We start from the raw sequence: 19,287 nt of genomic DNA, 5'->3' as shown, positions 1-19,287 counted from the left end.
TTTCCATTGTCTATAGATATTAGACTGATTTATACAAAGTATGCATTTGTTTTTTTTTCCCTATTCCAACTGTTGGTTTCTGAGTGTTTCTTGCTGTTGCTGCTTCATGCTTATCTAGATACCGCTTAGTCTTGTGAAGTCATTTCAGGAAAAAAAAAAAACACACAGTCCTCCGTACCGCCCAATGTCTCCTCCAAGTTTGTATTGAGCGTGGCGACAGGCACATTACCAAACACCTGCCAAGCTGACTTGTTGACACCTGTTGGTAAATAAAAATTGTGTGTCAAAAAATGTTACCCCTGTCCTTTTTGGGATCCACTCCTATCCAGATTATTCCAGATCATTATACAGCCAACTTTTGTATGGCAGATCTTCCCCCAGGTAGCTGCCAAGTCAGGGGTGTCAAAACTGGCTGTGGGAGCAGAGTTATTTTTGTAAATTAGCTCTTTTGAAACGTTACAATCAAGCCAAAAATCTGGCAACTAAAACAACCATTGTTTGAAATAGGCGCAAAATTTTGGTTGTGAATTTTCACACTTGATTGGCAGCCACTCAAGACAACTATCTAAATACAATAAATTAAATGGTTACCTTCCAAAATGTGTTTCCTCTACTTTGTGTTTTTATATTTACAATGCAGTATATTTACCATCCATCCATCCATTGATTCAGAGAGATGCCGATCATTCAATATTGAACAATAACCTTCTTGACAAATCACTGGTCTCAAATTTACGCTTACTGATTAGCTTGAGCAGACAAAACTGCAACCAAGCAAGGCAAACCACTGCTGAACAACAATTAAACCCAAAATGGCAACAGTGACATGAATGCAATTTTCAGGTTTAGTTTTGAGCTTTTTCATGACACTTCTACAGGAGTCTACATTGCAGTATTTTCATTTATTTTTTCAGGGGGGGACACATTTGCAGAGTTCATTTTCAGAGAAATATACTTCAGCGTTGTCATACTTTGGTCAAGAGGAACTGTGATCTATTCGATTAATGGATTAGACCCACTAATCTCCACTTTATACCTTATAAAGTACTTTTATCATCTAATCGGCAAAATGGGCTATCAATCCAAACCATTACAGTGATTGACCAACTGCGGGCAGTCTCAAAGTACCGGTACTGTGAATTTGGCTGTGATGAATATAAATGAGATTAATATTAATTTGATTGTTGATTGATTGGCAAGTTAATTTGCATGTCCTATCATTATTAATTTGAAAGTATGCATATTTTGCTGTCTCAGTTGACTTCACATACGGCCATACGTAAAAATCACACATGATCACAGTGCAGACATGGGGTCACCAATGTTTTTGAGAGTGAGATCTACTTCATGTGTCCTGATTGTGTGAAGGGTTACCAAATTGATACACATTTGAAATAACATTTGTACAAATTACATTTAATATTAGAATGTGTTATTTTTAATATTTAATGATTTTACTTTTTATTCTTGCCAACAGAAAGAATAAAGAATAATAGAATAAGAATAAATTCTTTTGGCAAGAATTGCTCAAACATCAACAGCAATAGCAAAACTCCAAACCATCTGGAAAGATAAGAACATAGCTCTGCGCTCAAAGATCCACCTTCTACGCTCCCTTGTCATGTCAATCTTCCTACAGTATATGCATGTGAAACCTGGACACTAACAGCAGATCTCCAAAGAAAGATCCTTGCAATGGAGATGAGATGCTACAGGAAGATATTAAACATCCCTTACACCGATCATGTAACAAACGAGGAAGTTCAAAATAGGATACAACAAGCTATCGGACACCATGACAACCTACTCACCATCGTAAAAAGACGGAAGTTACGGTGGTACGGCCATGTTACGAGATCATCAGGCCTTGCAAAGACGGTGCTACAAGGAACTGTACAAGGATCTCGCAAACGAGGAAGGCAGAAAAAGAGGTGGGAGGACAACATCAGAGAGTGGACCAACCTGGATTTCGCAAAGTCCCAGAGAGAGGCAGAAAACAGAGACGGTTGGAAAGAAACGATGAAAGGGTCTTCACGGGCGCCCCAACGACCACAACCGAGGTCAAGGGATAGGTGACAGGTGACAGGTGACTTTTTATGCTCTGATCATCTCAAAGATGTCTTACAATACTGCCAGTGTTTGCAATTTTAAATCATAATTTCTACGAACAAATCACAATCCTAGCACTAGCGGTCTATTGGTGTGGGCCCCACGGGCTACCTGATGCCCACGTTGGCGACCCCTGATGTAGACACATAAATATATACCGGTACATTGGCTCATGCGACCGGCTCACAGTGCTCAAACAAGATCAAATGTCATGATCCTGTTCTTGCGTGTCTCTGGCAGGTGGCAGTAGAGGGCCTTCCCTCCAGCATGCACACCTTTGCCAATGTTTTCATTAAGTTAGCCAAGTACTTAAGGACTTCCTTATTTCCAAGTCTCTGTTTGATTGTTGACTACAACATATAAAGCGAAGCTCAAATCAAATCAGCTCCACACCCACACTGTGACTTCATATAATATAGCTAAGACAAACAATGTTTTAAATACCTATAAATGGTAAAAACGGAGAAAATAAAAAATATGGATTGTTTTCTGAAAGAGTGCAAAACCAAATGCACGTTTGTAAAATATATGTATTTACCCTCATCACAGATGGTGTGTCTGGTTCAATTTCCACTCGGTGACAGTGTGAATGTGAATGGCTTATTTTGGCCTCAGCCGCAAACTACAAAAGAGATGGTAGGCCCAGAATGATTTATGAGACGAAACATTAAAGGAGCATTTTAAACCAGGCTGGACCCAAGATCAGCTGGGAGAGCCTCCAGCTCACCTATGAACCTAATGAGGACAAGTGCTTTAGAAAATGGATGGATGTTAAACTAGGAAAATTGGGTTTCAGGAAACGACTTGTAATCCAATGTATTCTGCATTCAGCCCTACTCACAGTGGTGTTTTGAACGTCTAATTTGTTCATGAATATTACAACGTGCACCATTTGGCTCATGAATATGAAATGGATGGAACGACAGTCTCCCACCGTAATCAACAGTCGACACACAAAGGCCGCCGTCAGCTGTGCTCTGCCACAACGTTTTCTCTGCTTTATTTAGCCAATCACAGATCGCCTGAGCAGAATGTTGGTGTTGGAACAAATCTTCCATAAAAAAATGTGTGAACGTGACGATTTTTGTCACCCTTGATAATTTAGTATATCTTGTGCAGTCTCTCTCGTCTGCTTCGTCTCTTCTTTTACCCCTCCGTCTCACGTTAACACATTTATCCATTGAAAAACACTGCTTTTGGTGTGACAACTATAATTCTCTTTATTTGACAGGACAGAAACTAAAATCTGATTGGCATACTACCAGACAGTGTGAGCAATAACTGAAAGGTGGAACTGTAAGAGGCATTGAAGGCACTGTTCCACCATAACCAGATGCATCCCTTCGCAAACCTATACTATACTAAGAACAATACACAGTCAAGAAATAATCACAAGAGAGACTAAACATGTCATGTGTATTTTATCACTACCCATCAGTGGACAACTTTTCTGATATCGCTTTCTTCCTAGGTCAAGTTCAATAATTTTTCCCTATTTTGTTTGCTGTTTCACACCTATTACTGTTTAAGTCAGTGAAAATTCTTATGTACATTTTTTGTTTGCTCACAAACACTGCATAAGGTCATGTAATTTATTTTCAAGGATACGAATGAGCAAAAAAGACTGAAACTTGCATATGTTACCCGACAAAAACATGGTCAAAAGCTAAATAGGTCAAGTCGAATCAGATCATTTCTAAAACACTAACAATGCACTAAAGTAGTACTGTACAACTGTTAATCGCAGTGACAGAGATACTATTAGAATTAACATTAGGACCCAGATTAGGGCATTGTACTACCATTGTACATTGTACTAAAAAAATGTACAGTATACGTATCCATCCCTTTTCTGATCCACTTTGTCCTTCCAAGGGTCGCGTGGTGCTGGTGCCTGTCCCAGCTGTCTTCAGGCTGCAGGCAGGGGACACCCAGACACCCTTTTATATATACACCAGTATACATGACTAATGACTTCATGATCAGACAACACATTCAACATGTGTGTATAGTTTGTGTATTTTGGACAATCATTTAGATTCATACTTATTGGATCGGCAGAAAATCGCTACTGGAAAGTAAGCCAAAAATACTGAACCGCAAAGTGGTAGGGACGGTAATGTTTGTCAAAGCTACTGTTCTCAACAGGCCAGTATTGATGATTATTTTCATTTCCAAAGTGTAAATAACAACTAAGGTGTAAATGACAAAGATTAGGGACTCCCCCACAGTCTGTATCTTTATTCCCTACTTGGATAATTAAAGTACAAACAGCAGGTGTTATTTAGATGGGCTTTCAAAATTCAACTTAAGTGGTGCATCCACAGAACCATTAGAGTGAAATCCACAATGTTTACTGAGTGTAACAAATGTAAGCAGTGCAAGAAATAATTAAGACTGGAGGATTTAGCACAAGTATTTGAGGAGCATAAGAAATCTGAAGTAATATACAGTGGAACCTCAATTGAACGGACCTGGAACCTAAGGACAGAAAATAATATGCAGGCCACTCAAAATGACCATCCCTGTCCAGTAGATATCAAAGTATTTTAGTTCCAGAATTGACTCCAATTCCAACACAGTGCCAGTAATTGGCGCTGTGTTGAAATTGCAGACAGAGATTGCCTCGCGTGTTTCTGGGTTGTGATAGCGGTGTCATCGATATGCAGTGGACTACAGCAGGCTCACTGCTTAGCAGGGGGCACTGTCCCGTCCAAAATAATGGGGAGCACGGAAATAAGCTTGGCATTGCCAGATCTACCCATTCATATACAGAGCTGTTTACTGGAGAAAGTTCTTGTCATGTAGTACTGTACATGCCTCTCAAACATGCTACTTGAGTTGCAGTATAGGTTTTTTATTTTTTATTTTTTTGTCCAGGCCAGAGCTACGGAATCCCATCGTAACAGGAATCAACATCTGGCACCACAAGATATAACTCTTCGCACCTTCTTATACAACTTAGGCATCCTCTCCCTGAACCATCACCTTGTTGTGGGTTAAAGTTTGCTAGAGTGCCAAATGTTGCGCAGCGTCTTTTTTTTTTTAAGGAAATCACAGATTGCTAAATTGTTACGCCCGCAACACTGATGTCCAATGGTTGCCCGGGGCCCTGATGGCATTGTGCCGTACCACGTACGCACTTCAGACGCTGGCCAATGCAAATTTCATAAATGGATTTTATTAAATCAAGATTACGGGCTCTGTTTTCGTGCCAAGGGCAAGTCTGGCACGAGGATCGGTGTAAGTTTGTGCAGGGGCAAGCAAGGCTAAGTTTTGGTATTTTCATAGACCCATGCAGACCCTTTTTTTTTCTGCTTGGCTCTCGACAAAGGAGGACACTTTTTGCACAGCTACCCTGCCCTCCCACCTTTTTTTTCCCCCCCTGCTCGCCACTTAGTCTTTTGTGCTGTCTTTGTCCAACTTTTTTTCCTTAGCCTCCTACCGTGTTTTCATCCGAAGAACTAACCATGGAATTAGTTGGCTGGTCTCTCGATGTAATCGACAAAATTTTTTCGACGAAAAGAGCGGGCAGTGGGGAGCAACAAATCAACAAAATCAACTTGTTTCGTCACCAATTAAAGCATCTTTTCTCATTTACTCGATCTGCTATGTGAGAGAGGGTTCATTGCACACTGTTGTGAATGAAATAAGGAGACATCTTCCATTTCTGTCTGCAAAACTTGGAAGTGTGCCTGCACCTCGCTCAAATTCACCAAAAATCACCTTAAACTCCCTGTGCCAAAAGAAAACACCGTTGTCACGTCAACTGCCCATCATCCCTACTTTCGGCTATTTGTGTCAGGGATTTTGCACCATTTTGTTCCATGCACGATGCAGAGTCACAGAGGCAAAAGTTTGCTTCGTGTCAAGTGGCAGGAAAGCATAAGTCACTAATCATCGCTTCCATGGCGGTGGATACACGACACTTTTGACAAGCATCGTAACACGAAGGGAAGATGTGGAGTAATTGACATCAGAAAGACACAAATGTGGCAATTGCTAAGCTATCCTGACATGTAGTGATAAGTTATGGGTTGTACAGTACAGTAGACTTGTCACTTTGGTTTCGCAAAATAGCGGCAAATTAATTAGTGGGTCGAGAAAAACATTTGTACATTGCACAAAATGGTGACCTCAATTATTGTCCGTGCATAGACTAAGCAATCCAGATGATCATCAATGTTGTTTGTTTGTTTGCAAAATAGAGTGCTGAGCTTTAATTTTTACTTTTGAGATCAGATGAATCTGATATGCAAAGTAATTGACTTGCTTCCTTTACTTTGGTTGAAAACAGTCTTTGCAAAGACTAATGAATCTGTAGATCCACTTTTGAAGCTGGCTCGTTAAAATCTCATGTACTTTGATGAAGCTGCAACTAACTGTGTCTACCATTAAATGGTTGATGCAATGCATTGAAATTACAAATATTAAAGCCATAATTTTATTAACAATTATGGTTATGGGGTGATGTTGTGCAATCAAGCGGTATGCAGAATTCTTGTTATAATAATCCATAATATACTGCAATAACTGTCAGAGTCAACATGTCAGAGTCGTATCCAGCGTGGGTTGAACTCCCCCGAGGCTGCCCTTTGTCATCAATGCTGTTCAGAACTTCTATGGACACAATTTCGAGGCACAGTAGAGTCATTGAGAATCGCTTTGCTCCTTTTTGCAGATGATGGAGCTCTGTTGGCCGTCAAGCCACAATCTTCAACTCTCACTGCGGTAGTTTGTAGCTCAGTGTGAAATGGAGAATCAGCACCTCCAAATCTGAGGCCATGGGTGGAGTATCTCGGAGGAATCCCCGGGGAGGACCCAGGATAAGTTATGAATCTCACTCCAGTTCTAGGCAAGGCAGACATGGCGGCAACCTGACCGGCTGCAACATCCAGGTAGGACACACCCGACTGGAATCTCCAGGTGAGAAAATAATTATGTGACTTCAGTGTGACAGTGCTATTTCTAATCACACTAACCTTAACTCACTGCAACCCATAATCCGGACCGCAACAACCCTTATTTTTTTCCCCCCATTTTGTTTAAAATGTCATACATATTTGAAATGGTTATGCCGGCACATGTGTGTTGCCTGCTCTTCCCACTATGCAACAGCCAGTCATATTGCAGCGGGACGTATCTTGCATTGAGCAACAGTGGAATTAATAAGAAGGCACCTAAGACGCGCTGGCGAGACAATGTCTCTCAGCTAGCCTGGGAACATCTCACAATCTCTCCAGGAGAGCTAGACGAAGTGGCTGGGAAGAAGGATTTCTCTGCTTAGCTTGCTGCCTCCATAAACTGACACTGTATAAGTGCATGTGAACATACTGTATTCACATCCATTTTCTATAGCACTTGTCTTCATTTGGGTTGTGGGTAAGATGGAGCCTCTGGGAGAATGGCAGGGTACAGTTGCGCTAGTCACCAATGAGTCGCACGGCATATCTAGACACACACTCATTCACACTGATGATAGCTACGTACCTGGGCCTGATGTATTCCTCCTGACTCTAAACACCAGCTGGCAAACATTTTTCAAATTACGGATCAGTGCTTATTTATGTATTTACTGCAGTGCAAACTGCTTTACTCCACAGTCTTCCTTAAAATACTGATACTGCCATGTTTGGAAAATGTCGGCAGTTATTAATCCAAACACTAATCCATATTTCAAAGCACATGCTGTTGACTTGCATTTTGAAATTCTAATGATTGAAGGGGACACAACATTTTATTTAAATGATACCATTACTGAAATGTTAAATCCATATTTTAACATGAAACAAGGACAAAACTTTATGTTAAACCCGGTAGGTTTGGGTGTGTATAAAAACAAGAACCAAAAAACACAAAAAAGGTTGCAGGACCCCCAGTGAGTAAAAAAAATCATCTGCCTAGCACGTAGCCAAACACATTCTCACCGCAAAAAAAAAGAGCCACTTTTCTTTATTATTGATGATACAAGACAAAATGAATTGGATCACAGGAGGACTTATGTCTGTTTTCCCTGAATTTGAGTGACAAAATCCTCCTGTGGCAAACAACAACGAGGTTCACCAATAATGTATTAGTACATGGCAACAAGGGAGCAATATGTTCTAACAGCCTTGTTCAGTCACAGAAAACAGTAGTTGGAAGAAAGCTGTTGTCATGAAAGGTGGGAAACGTAGGCGAGGCGATGCAGATCCACACACTATTGAGACAATTTTGTCAGCCACATAAGATTCCCTTTTTGGTTCAGCAGTGTTTGACTTGGGAGCCATTTACTGAAGTTCCATTTCTGCCAAATACTATGACGGTAGTCTGCATTCTAGCAGCTGCACACTGTGTAAAGCATTTATATCTCAGTTAACATCATATTCATAATGTGAGTTAGTTACCCCCTTTGTTGGAATATGTTGCAACATAAGTGGTAATTTTGACGACACTTAATACAAATAGCACATTGTCATTAATGACCTCTTGTTTAAATTAACCCTCGAGAGATGAAATGTGTAGTTATGTGAGAACCGGAATGTGAATCGGGAAGCTAAAAGAGAGTTTTTAAAAAAAGGGTGAGGCGTGTCATTGAACATTGAGGGAGGAAAAAAAAAGTCTCATCATGACAGTCATCACTTCAGCTATTATCCCAAATTCTCTGAGGGAATATCGCAGTAAGGCAGAGTAAATTTGAGGCTGATAAGCAGACAATGAGATTTGCTGGCGCTTTGAGGAAAAGCCCTTCCAATGACTCGCTTTCACCTCAACTGGGTTCAAACTTCAAATGAAAATAAATAGGCTGACTTTGCTATAGCTTGCTCTTGACTGTGAAATTTGAAGTGCAGATCTCGTCAAAGAGTGCTGGCATATTACTGTATTTCACATGGTTGCTGAGTTGGTCGTGTAAACTGAGAGCACAATTTTAAACATTTGTTTTCTTGTTTGTATTACAGCACACACCAGTTGTCTGTGAATAGGATATAGTTAATCAGTAAGACAGCTGATGAAATATGAATCTACTTCAACCAACACATTTAGTATTCTGACTTTCGTCACATCTGCCTCACAGTGCAGAGATCATGGGTTTGAATCCGGGTATGGCCTCCCTGTGTAGAGTGTGCAGGTTCTCCCTCTGCCTGTTTTCTCGGTATTCCTTCTACATTCCAAAAAGATGCATGGCAGGTTAATGGAACGCTCTAAATTCTCAGAGGTTTCAAAGTCAAGGCCCGGGGGCTGGATCTTTTCCGCCACATTATTTTATGTGGCCCGCGAAAGCAAATAAAGCATGTGAAGTGCCATGATGCTTGGTTAAGTCGATACCAAAACTTCAAATTGTCATATGTAATCGGCTAGCAACCAGCTCAGCGTATACCCTGCCTACTTGCCTAAAGACGGATGGGCTAGGCTCCAGCATGCCCGCGACCCTCGTAAGTGATAAGCGAATTTGAACATGGATGGATGGTTAAAAATGTTGGCAGTCATTAAAATAACATTATCACTATTTAATAAAAAATTCCAATAAAGCTTCAAATGTGTAAGTACCTTCCACCAACTCATTTAATGTATCAGCCTTTCCTAGTTGGGACAAATCACGATCAGACCATCGGTGGCTTTTTTTCTTCTTGAAAGATAGTCATTAAACGGGTCAGAAAAGTTGCAATGTAGCAAAAATCTTGCTAAATTGGACACTGCGAAGAAACAAGTTTTCGTTCTTGCCCAATCGTATTGCTCACAATGATGCAAATCAAATTAAAAGGAACAATTTCTAAGAGCAAGTACTTCATATTTTGTAATTTATTGACACTCTTTATAGACCATGGGTCCATCTCATTTATCTTGCAACATCCGTAGCTTCTTATTCATCCATGCGTTAAAAACAAATAAATACATTTTTTAAAAAACACACAGATGTCCAAAGAGGCTGACCCAAAACATATCGCCAGGGTTTGCTCGGAATCCCATGACAGAGGAAGTTTCAACTCCCACCTTGGGCAGAACTTTACCAATGTCACGGTCGAGGCAGGGGACATTCAGTCCGAGTGGACCATGTTCCATTCTTCCATTGTTTAGGCGGCCATAAAGTGGTCGATGCCTGTCATGGTGGCTGTCCTGGAATCCGCTGGAGTTACAAATGGGGTCACAAAGCGAATTAAGTTAATAACTTGAGGTACCGCTGCATGCAGGCATGTATAATATACAATAAGAACCAGTCGGGAAACGGTTCTGTGTGTGCTGGTCAGTCCCCTGCAGAGTGCTTGACGAAGCCGCAAGGACGAGGCGGAAATGACAGCCCAGTGCCCCTGGAGGAAAAATTTTCCACCTATGTGGTGGCGAGAGCTCGCGGCCACACAGCAAGCAATCTGAGGGAAATAGAGAAGCGCGAACAAAGCTGTTTCCTCGCTGCTGCGAAATTTATGCTATACTGTGATTTATTTATTTATTTTAAATACTGGTGCACCTCCATGTTGACGCTGCACAACCTGGCAGCTGCCAAAGGGGATTATGCCTATGTCGTTTACAACCTAGAAATGTACAGCGGTTGTAGCGTGTGTTTGAAGGTTTACTTGAAAAAAGCATTAAGAAATGTGCTAAACATGGCACAATTCCAACAGAGTCAACATAATAAAGAGAGGCGGCGAAAAGACGCCCACATCGCTGAAACTAACCAATTAACGAAACATTTTCATTTAGAACAGACGCAATCAGAGCAAATCTTATTTACATATACCTGTAGATTTTTTTTTTTTAAACAAAAAAAGGGGGTAACATGGCTCAGCGGTAGAGTGGTCATTTCCCAACCCAGAGATTGGTGGTTGGATCCCCAGCCACTGAGATCATGTCGAAGTGTCCTTGAGCAAGATACCGAACCCCCAGTTGCTCCTCATGCTGCGTCATCAGTAGGTGAATGAGGTAACACGCTTTGAATACGCGATGTAGAAAAGCACTATCTAAGTGACAGCCGTTCAAAATCAGTTCTTTCTTTTTAACAAAAATAGAATGAAAAAATCTTGCCAACACAGTAAAAGGATATTGAGGATTCTGAAAGGCTAAAAAAACTAAAACAGAACAAAAAACACCCACCTTCATAAGGTGACAACCTTCATATCTAAATAACTACCGGTAAGCATATCTAAATAAATACAACTTACTGTTGTCTGGAATTTGTCAAGGACTCTACATGAACCATTATTAGAAAGTGCTGAAGAAGCATAAGAGGCAGTGTACATACAAGCCTGAGTGCAGCTTTCTCATTACAAGAGCTTCCTAGTGGTGAGAAAGAAAGAAGAAAAAAATAAAACAGGGCTCCGGTGAATGTGTCATCATGACATTAACAGGGTCACTCTCCATAAGACACGGTGGTTTGTAAATGAACAGTCAAGGCAAACTGCCTTTTCTATTCATCACCACATCAACATGAGTTGATTTGGAAATGCACAATCGCGAATGACACAGAGCTGGATTCACTGAATAATCCCCTTTCTGGTGCACAAAGGCATCATTTAGTATGCAACATTGAATCCTAACTCTCTCTTGGCTGCAATATATTGGATTTAGAGTAGTTCTTGTGACACAAACACATGCCATTTGGAGGCAGAGGTGGAAAGGTTCAAGGAATTGTCATTCAAAGAAGGGCTGGCTTCAAGTCAAGCTAATCTTAAACTGCATCCAACTCACTTATCTCTGTCACCGAGACATACTGCGCAACTTCATAAACAAATGCATCTTTATAACTTAAAACACGCATGCCTGAGTGACTGGGTGCTTTTCCACTTTTCCTGCTATCCAAATAGCACCGCAGACATAAGCTATCACCCCTTCCATCACCAATCCTAATATCATAGAAAAAAAGAATGTGACAATAACAACTGATGAGACAAAAACAAGTTCCATATTAAAATGTGAAACCCACAAAAAAATTGTGACACGATCAAGTGTGGATTGTAGCAGGGCTATTATTTTAGAAAATGAATTTTGTAGAGAGGTTGAAATGTAGTCCTCGTAGAGGCATGTACAGGATACTCAAGACATATTAATCCAACAAATGGGAAATATGGTTTGGGTTTTTTTTTTCAAAGAATTAAAGCAAAATTCCTTAAATGCAACACGTTTTTAGAATGCAGTATATGCAATAGAATTGATGCACCGACAAGCACACCCACCCCCAACCTGTAGTTTGAGAAGCCCGGTCATTATGCAGCAGACGCTTCCACATCTGAATTACCCTCAAACATAGCTGCAATGCAGCTGATATGCACAACTTGTCCAAAGAGGAGAAAGCCACAACGGAGAAGGCATTCTGACTGTCAAGTACCTCTTCCCTGCATTTAAAGTGAAGTGCAATAGATAGACTAACCCTGGGCTGCTGGTTAGCCGTTAGCTCCAAGCTAGTGTGCAAAAGCTTTCAAACAGGAAGGCTCTTGGCCGATTGCATGCGCCTAGGGCTAAACAAACATATAATTCTTAAGCTGTAAAGTGTGTTTTATTCTGCTACATATCTCACATAATGTCCTGATTATTTTATTTGTTTGTTTGTTTGTGGCTCTTCAGAGAGCTGCGTCACTACTGACGGTGCACATCAGGACTGTACTTCACAAAATAGACATGTCTAAACACAAAGGCATCATTATAATACAATGTTTCAAAAATCAATATAGTATTAATAAATTGATTTTGTGGGTAGTGTGGACGAGTGGGGAATTTCAATTAAGCACCCCTGTTCAAATGCCAAGGTCTTATGAAGTAAAAAAAAATGCAGCTAGAAGAATGATAAATGTTTTCGAAACTTGTTCTACCATTACTTACGGCGAACTTCCGTAGTGTTTCGCTAGTTGTGTACTGGACTGTATGTGACGCACGGCTACCGTCCGTATTCAACACAAAACGCAAAACAATGATGGTGCATTCAATGCACCTAGGAAAGGGCACAAAGGTGACGTTTAACATGAATAAAACGGCGCTTGAATCGGATTTTACCGATACCCACCAATGCATCGTGATGAATCTCGATTTCACCTGTCAATCGCATCGTACCCAGTGAATGAGCCGATGCACTCGCATCGCGCACGTGCGCATCGATGTATCGATTAATATCGATTATTTTCCACACCCTTATTATAGGCCCCACTTGTTGACTAAGTCATGCGACAACGTATGAATTCATTTCCGCTTCTGGAATGTACAGTGTGAGGCTATGTATTCAATTTTCACTTTAGACACTATATAATTTACTGTTCATCGTTGGTTACTCTCCACTGTAACTCAAGCGGCTCCAGCGAGACTTGCGTGAAAATTGTACTTGAGTATTAAATCACTTATTCTGCTGTTTCGTGACTACATTTATGATAGATTAGCACCGGTTTAGCATGGCTTAGCTTCAACATTTCTTCTCCTGTTAAATACTACTCATCCTCTTTTTGTGTTCATGGTACTTGTCAAATGTGTCGCTTATTCACTGCAATGAAAATGATAATTATGATTAGTGGCTTTTAGAGTCACCATGCCAGCCAGGCAGTCGTAGCCGCAGTGCTGCAAAGCTACTTTTGTACAAGGGGGCAAGATGCAATGACGTCAACAAACATCACGATTGGTTAGTTTGTAGAACCCAAATCTTATGTCAGCCAATTCCAAGCCGCAGTACTAACTTGCAAACTTTAAATGAATCTACTGCACATGTTGTTCCGCCCTCTCCGGAACGTCTTCAACTTTCAGCGAAACACATGGCTACTGCGCTAATAAAATAAGCACAAACAGGGAACACTTGTAATCTCTGCAGAATTAACCGATCACATTCAAACTCAAGTCAGCAAGCGTACACTTGACACCAAATATGTATGTCTGTCTTCTCTGACATTTTGTGTAGTTAAATGCATGGTCCACAGAGAGCTTCCAAAGCATCAGAGACATTTCATTGTTCAAATGTGTCAGTCAGGAGAAGTGTGCTGTACAAAAGAATTTTCCATGGCTTTAAATACTGTATACCACCATGGAACACGGTGAAGACAGTCATCATCCAGACTAGAAAACATGGCACAGCAGTGACATTACCAAAAAAAAGGGCATCCCTTCAAAACTGATTATAAGACAAGAGGAAAACTGGTCAGAGAGGCTGCCAAGAGGCAGACAGAAACATTGAACAAGCTGCCCGAATTTCTGGCAAATACTGTCTGTTTGGGACGTGACACAACAACCTCCCATTTCCTTCATATAGTATATCTGCACATTCAATGTTGTTATATTTCCCCAAAAGGCATTGAAATCTCTCAAATGCATGTGGGAAAATGAGTTTTGGGTTGATTAAATCAATGTTGAACTGTTGGACAGCCGTTTCCAAAAGACATGTTTGGTGCAGACACAAAACTGCTCATCACCAAAAGAACGCCAGACCGACAATGAAGCATTGTGGTGGCGGTGCTTTGCGGCTGTTTGTCTACAGCTGGAACTTGGGTCCTAATCAAGATGGCAGGAATTCAAAATATCTATCAGTGTTAACATAACACCTGCATGCTTCTGCTTGATGACAAAAAAATGTCATGAAAAGCATACAAGACCAGTTGAACTTTATTTGGAGTGAAACATCCAGCCATACTCCGATATGCTTATCCTCACAAGGGTCGCGGGAGGTGCTGGAGCCTATAGGACAGTAGTCAACTTATTAAATGTATCTGATCTAGATAATCTTACTTCATGCATTTAAATGACAAAATGGAATTCAGTAAATTGAACACACCAGTTTTTCAGTGTATATCTATTTTTTTTAGACCACAAAAGCTTGGCATTTGAAGAGGGGGGTGTATACTTTTACATCTGCTCTCGATATTGGTGATGTATATTGTATAAAGATTTTTTTTAATTCAATAGTAGCTACTTAAACCCATAAAACATACATTTTCTTATCACATCTAAAATCCCAGAAACAGTCAACAAAAAAGCAATGTCTTTTTACTTTTGCTCTTGTGGAATTCAAATCTATGAGTTTCTGTGCTACAGTGTCAATCAGCTATGCTTCATGTAAACCGCATCACTGCAAAGTAGCAATAATTAAGAGGCATAATTCACCTTGCAGGTTATTTGAGAAACTAAGGGGAAACGCTTATTTTTTCCCAGTATCAGTGGTCCTTGAAATTGCTCAGTGATTAGCATCCCACCATGCTTAGTGTTGTGAAATGAAAGGTTGGGTGCGGCTCGCGCTCTCATTATTTTGTTTCCTGTGGTTCGAACAAGAAATCTATGACTTCAAGAAAAGGCTGCCTGTTGTGGTGCATATACTGCTGATATGCTTCGACTACAATTTGCAATCTTCATCCAATAATGTCGTATGATAGAACAATGTGGTTTCGGCGGGTGGCGATGACAGAACAGTTGTAGATAGACATAATCACTTGGGAATACATGTAAATACTGTAAATAGTGCTTTACTCCTTTGTTGATTTCATCATAAATGTCGAAGTTTAAGCTGGCAGCTTGTCACCCGAGAGAGCCAACGAAGAACCATGTCCCATCAAGCTGCAATTAGACAAAGCTTTTTGCCTTTCTACCTAGCGGGTTGCGCAAGAACAAAACTGGGAAAAGAATTGCTGTGGATACTAAATTAGTCACTGTTCACTGAGGTGAGGCAGTGACTAAATGCGTGCCTTGCATGGAGGAGATATTTTTGCCCGGGACCTTGTTTCCCATGGTGAAAGCTTCTGTTAGAGCTGAGCAGCTACTTAGTCCCTTAGCAGATATTAGTAAATGCCAAAACCTACTACCCCTTTTTAGATTGTACTATATTGCCTTTCTTCTGCTGTGTTGACAAACCCAAATCAACATTATATGATGGGTCCAGAACAGCTTTAATACACATGGGAAATATGTTCATCGTGACAGAAGTGAAAAGTTATTTTCCCAGCAGGTTGTCAACTTCCTAACTCGGATGGCTCAATTGACTCACTACCACTCACCAGCTACAACATTAAGGACAACCTGCACAAACTACGAAGATAAATATAACTCAATCAAACTCAATCAAAATTTCCACCTAAAAAGATCTCCTCTATCTATACACACACACACACACACATATTATCAGAGCCACTTATCCTACTCATGAGGGCGGGTGTGCTGGAGCCTATCCCAGTAGAAGTGGTACACACTGAACTAGTTGCCAGCCAATTATAATTCAATTATTTATTCATTTATATATAGGTGGTCCTTGAGAAAATGGTACAAATGATGGCTCTAAAACTGATCTGGGACAAACTTCATCGAGGCCTGTCCCACCCATCCAATGAACTACTGGAAATAACAGTAACTATCATTAATAAAACCATAATAATGAAAACAAATTGGCACTGTTTGCTATGGATGAATTTTACAATGCGTGTTTATGAATGTGCTTGTAAGCTGCAGTGATATAAAATTGCACAGCAACGCAAGGAGAATTGTTTCTAATCTTTTGCCCCGCTCATGTACAGCATAGCTGAATAAGGAAGCCAGGTGTATCTGTTCAATACAACAGATGCCTGACACCATTTCGGTTTTAAAAACTAATGTTTTGAATGCTAAATTATGAATATTCTTGGCCACAACTTTTTCCGTTGAATGTTTTACCAAAAACAAACACCAAAAAAACCCAGAACACACCGTATTATTATTATTTTTCATTTCAATATTAAGATGTCAAATTATATATTATTATGCAAAAATATTATGCATATTTAGTTGCATAAATTCTTCTTTTTCTCATTGAATTTCCTTAAATAATTTTGGACTCCTTCAGTCATTTTTTTTTCTGAAGACCAATGAGCCAGCTCACGTGTGTGTATAAACAGGTGGATTCAGTTTGACCTGTTGTTTTCGTGTTTGAAATGGTCAAACGTGAAGCCCGATTGAGGTCATGTTGACGGACTAACATCAAATAATCAGCAAATATGATGGTATAGAGGACATCTGCGCTAGCAATGGAAATGGTTAGTTCCATGGTGCAGGCAATGCAAAATACAAAAGCCTCTGTTTCCCCTGATGCTGTGTCATCAGTGTGTCAATGATCTTAATTTCCCTCCATGGTGGCATCATTGGGGGAATGTTAATGTGATTGGCTGCATGAGGCCCCGGAAGATATTTGATTACTGTCCATTGAATGTAGGAGAGATAGCAGCAGCAGAATATGTTATCACGCGACTGTTTTTCACTTGGTTGGTTTATATTTATGTTGTCAAGGATTTTTTCAGACAAATATTTAATATTTACGTTGCCACCATAGGAATAAAACCATGGTAAACTCTGCAGCTCATGTATTGTGAAAATGTGCAAAGTATGGTGGTGGTGGTGGTTGGGGGGGGGGGGGGTTGCACATTGTTCACTGTACAGTAAACTTAGGCTGTGGATTTAACAGTGTACACTTGAGGACAAAGCCGCGCAGGGTTTTTTTTTTTTTTGATGTGATGCTTATTCCTCATGCAGCTCCTTCACACCAAGCTTCAACCAAGTATTTACACTATTTGCATTTTTAGCACCTGCAGCACTGATTAATTGTTTCTATTTATTTGTACTTTATTTTAAACAGATTGTCCAGACGAAGTTGATATTTCAAACATCCACCTTGTGTCACAGTGTTAAGTACTCGATGGGAGCTTCATTCCTGCTGGAATTGCAACACCACATAGAGGCTTGCTGGGAAAGACAACAGGATACATTTGGGGGGGTTGGGGGGGGGGCATAGGCATACTGTACACACTGGAGGTTTGCCCCTGTATAGATTCAGTGAAAATCCATCTTAACTTTAGGCTTCTACAAGATGCCACACTCCAGTTTCAGAACCCCTTCACGTCTGGCTCAATCCCTGCGCTCTCTTTGTGCTGCAAACGTGTATGCTGAGAATACCTGAACAGAATTTGAATTACCATATGACGTACGTCTCTTCGAGCAGTGATGTCCCGCTGGCAACAGGGACTCTCACACATCCATACTACCTCCAGCAAGCGCTCAAACCAGCAATTTGTTGCACGGACCTCTCCACAGTCCACGCCGATCCTATCTGCGTTTATCTACATCGAACATCATCTATACGTCTGAATGGGATACATTCTCAAACACACATACGAACACGCCAGCGGATGCGGCAGATATCATAAAAAAAGCACACTGGTGTGCAAATGGACCGAGCAAGGCATTAAAAAAATAATTGTATATTATCATACATTCAAGTATTAGCTTCAAGTGCCCCGTGTTCCGCATTGCAACCGGTCGATTTAAGGTACATGATACGATCCGTGTATATCACACGGGACGTGGGCTGAATTTGAGTGAATGCAATCAAATACTTACGCATTTTATCGAGTGAATACAAACTGGGAGCGTTGAAGACAAAATCAGCAGGGCCCTGGTTCCCGTAATGGAAGATTTGCAGTGCGAGCGAAGCGCCAATCTCCATGTGAGAGGAGCTTTTTTTGGAAGGCTGCTGCAGTCCGAGTCTCCCTCTCGATCACAAGTCAGAATGCTCGCCTGCGAAAAATGCCAAACAGTGAAAAAAAGAGTTGCGCGGATCTGCGATGCTCGCCACCCGTTCCCATGGATGGCGATGAGCCCCCCGTCTGTGGACCGGCAAACAGCGCAATCAGCGGAACCAAGACTTGAAGATATTCCGATCTGGAGTGAGACGGGGAGATCCTGCAGAGTTTCTGGTGATGGTGGGGGGTGGGGGGCGGTGGGGATGGAGTCTGTGATGGCGCCCTTGTTACCCAAACCAGTCAAGCCCAAAACTGACTCCCACAGGCAAATTCCTCGTTGGTGGAAAAAAAATGACAACCATACATGCGCAAATCCACATTCACACAAACCAAAACTGTATTTGGGGTTTGGCCGTTTTCCCCCACAATCACCCTCCACTTTACAGGTGCAGATAAATGAGACAGTTAACTGTTGAAGGTATTTATTGGAGCAGGGCAGGGCCGGGAGGAAAACTCGGAACACCTATTGAATCCAATGTTTAAGATCGCCAGCCGACTGCGAGCATCACCCGTCCGGGACAGGACAAATCTGCTGACGTATACGCTGCTTTAAAAATTACACAGCGTTTGGCAAATTGTATTTTCAATCAAATAGAATGTGGAGAGACCCCTGCATGGCTTTGCCCCCACCGCCCTAAGCAATTCGATGCATTGATCGTATACGCGCAGCTATTAGTAATAATTCTGCAGGTACGAAGTGGAGGGA

At 41.0% G+C, this 19,287-nt stretch overlaps 1 protein-coding gene across 2 annotated transcripts in view; it reads right to left on the bottom strand.

Moving 5' to 3' along the window:
* lrrc4cb (leucine rich repeat containing 4C, genome duplicate b) overlaps positions 1-18,725 on the bottom strand; it is a 56,500-nt gene extending 37,775 nt beyond the window's left edge. The window contains exons 1-2 of one of the 2 annotated variants that reach the window (XM_052063147.1): positions 18,400-18,725; positions 10,081-10,213 (exon numbers count right to left, since the gene is read on the bottom strand). The gene's annotated coding sequence lies outside the window, so the exon portion shown is untranslated. The remainder of the gene's footprint in view (positions 1-10,080; positions 10,214-18,399) is intronic. The other variant, XM_052063146.1, reaches the window with a different exon arrangement.
* Positions 18,726-19,287: the final 562 nt, after the last annotated feature.

Source organism: Hippocampus zosterae, chromosome 4 (genome assembly GCF_025434085.1).
Source record: "Hippocampus zosterae strain Florida chromosome 4, ASM2543408v3, whole genome shotgun sequence".
In the NCBI taxonomy this organism is placed as follows: domain Eukaryota; kingdom Metazoa; phylum Chordata; class Actinopteri; order Syngnathiformes; family Syngnathidae; genus Hippocampus; species Hippocampus zosterae.
Note: the sequence above shows the minus strand (reverse complement) of the source record. Positions and strands in the feature narration are given on the sequence as shown.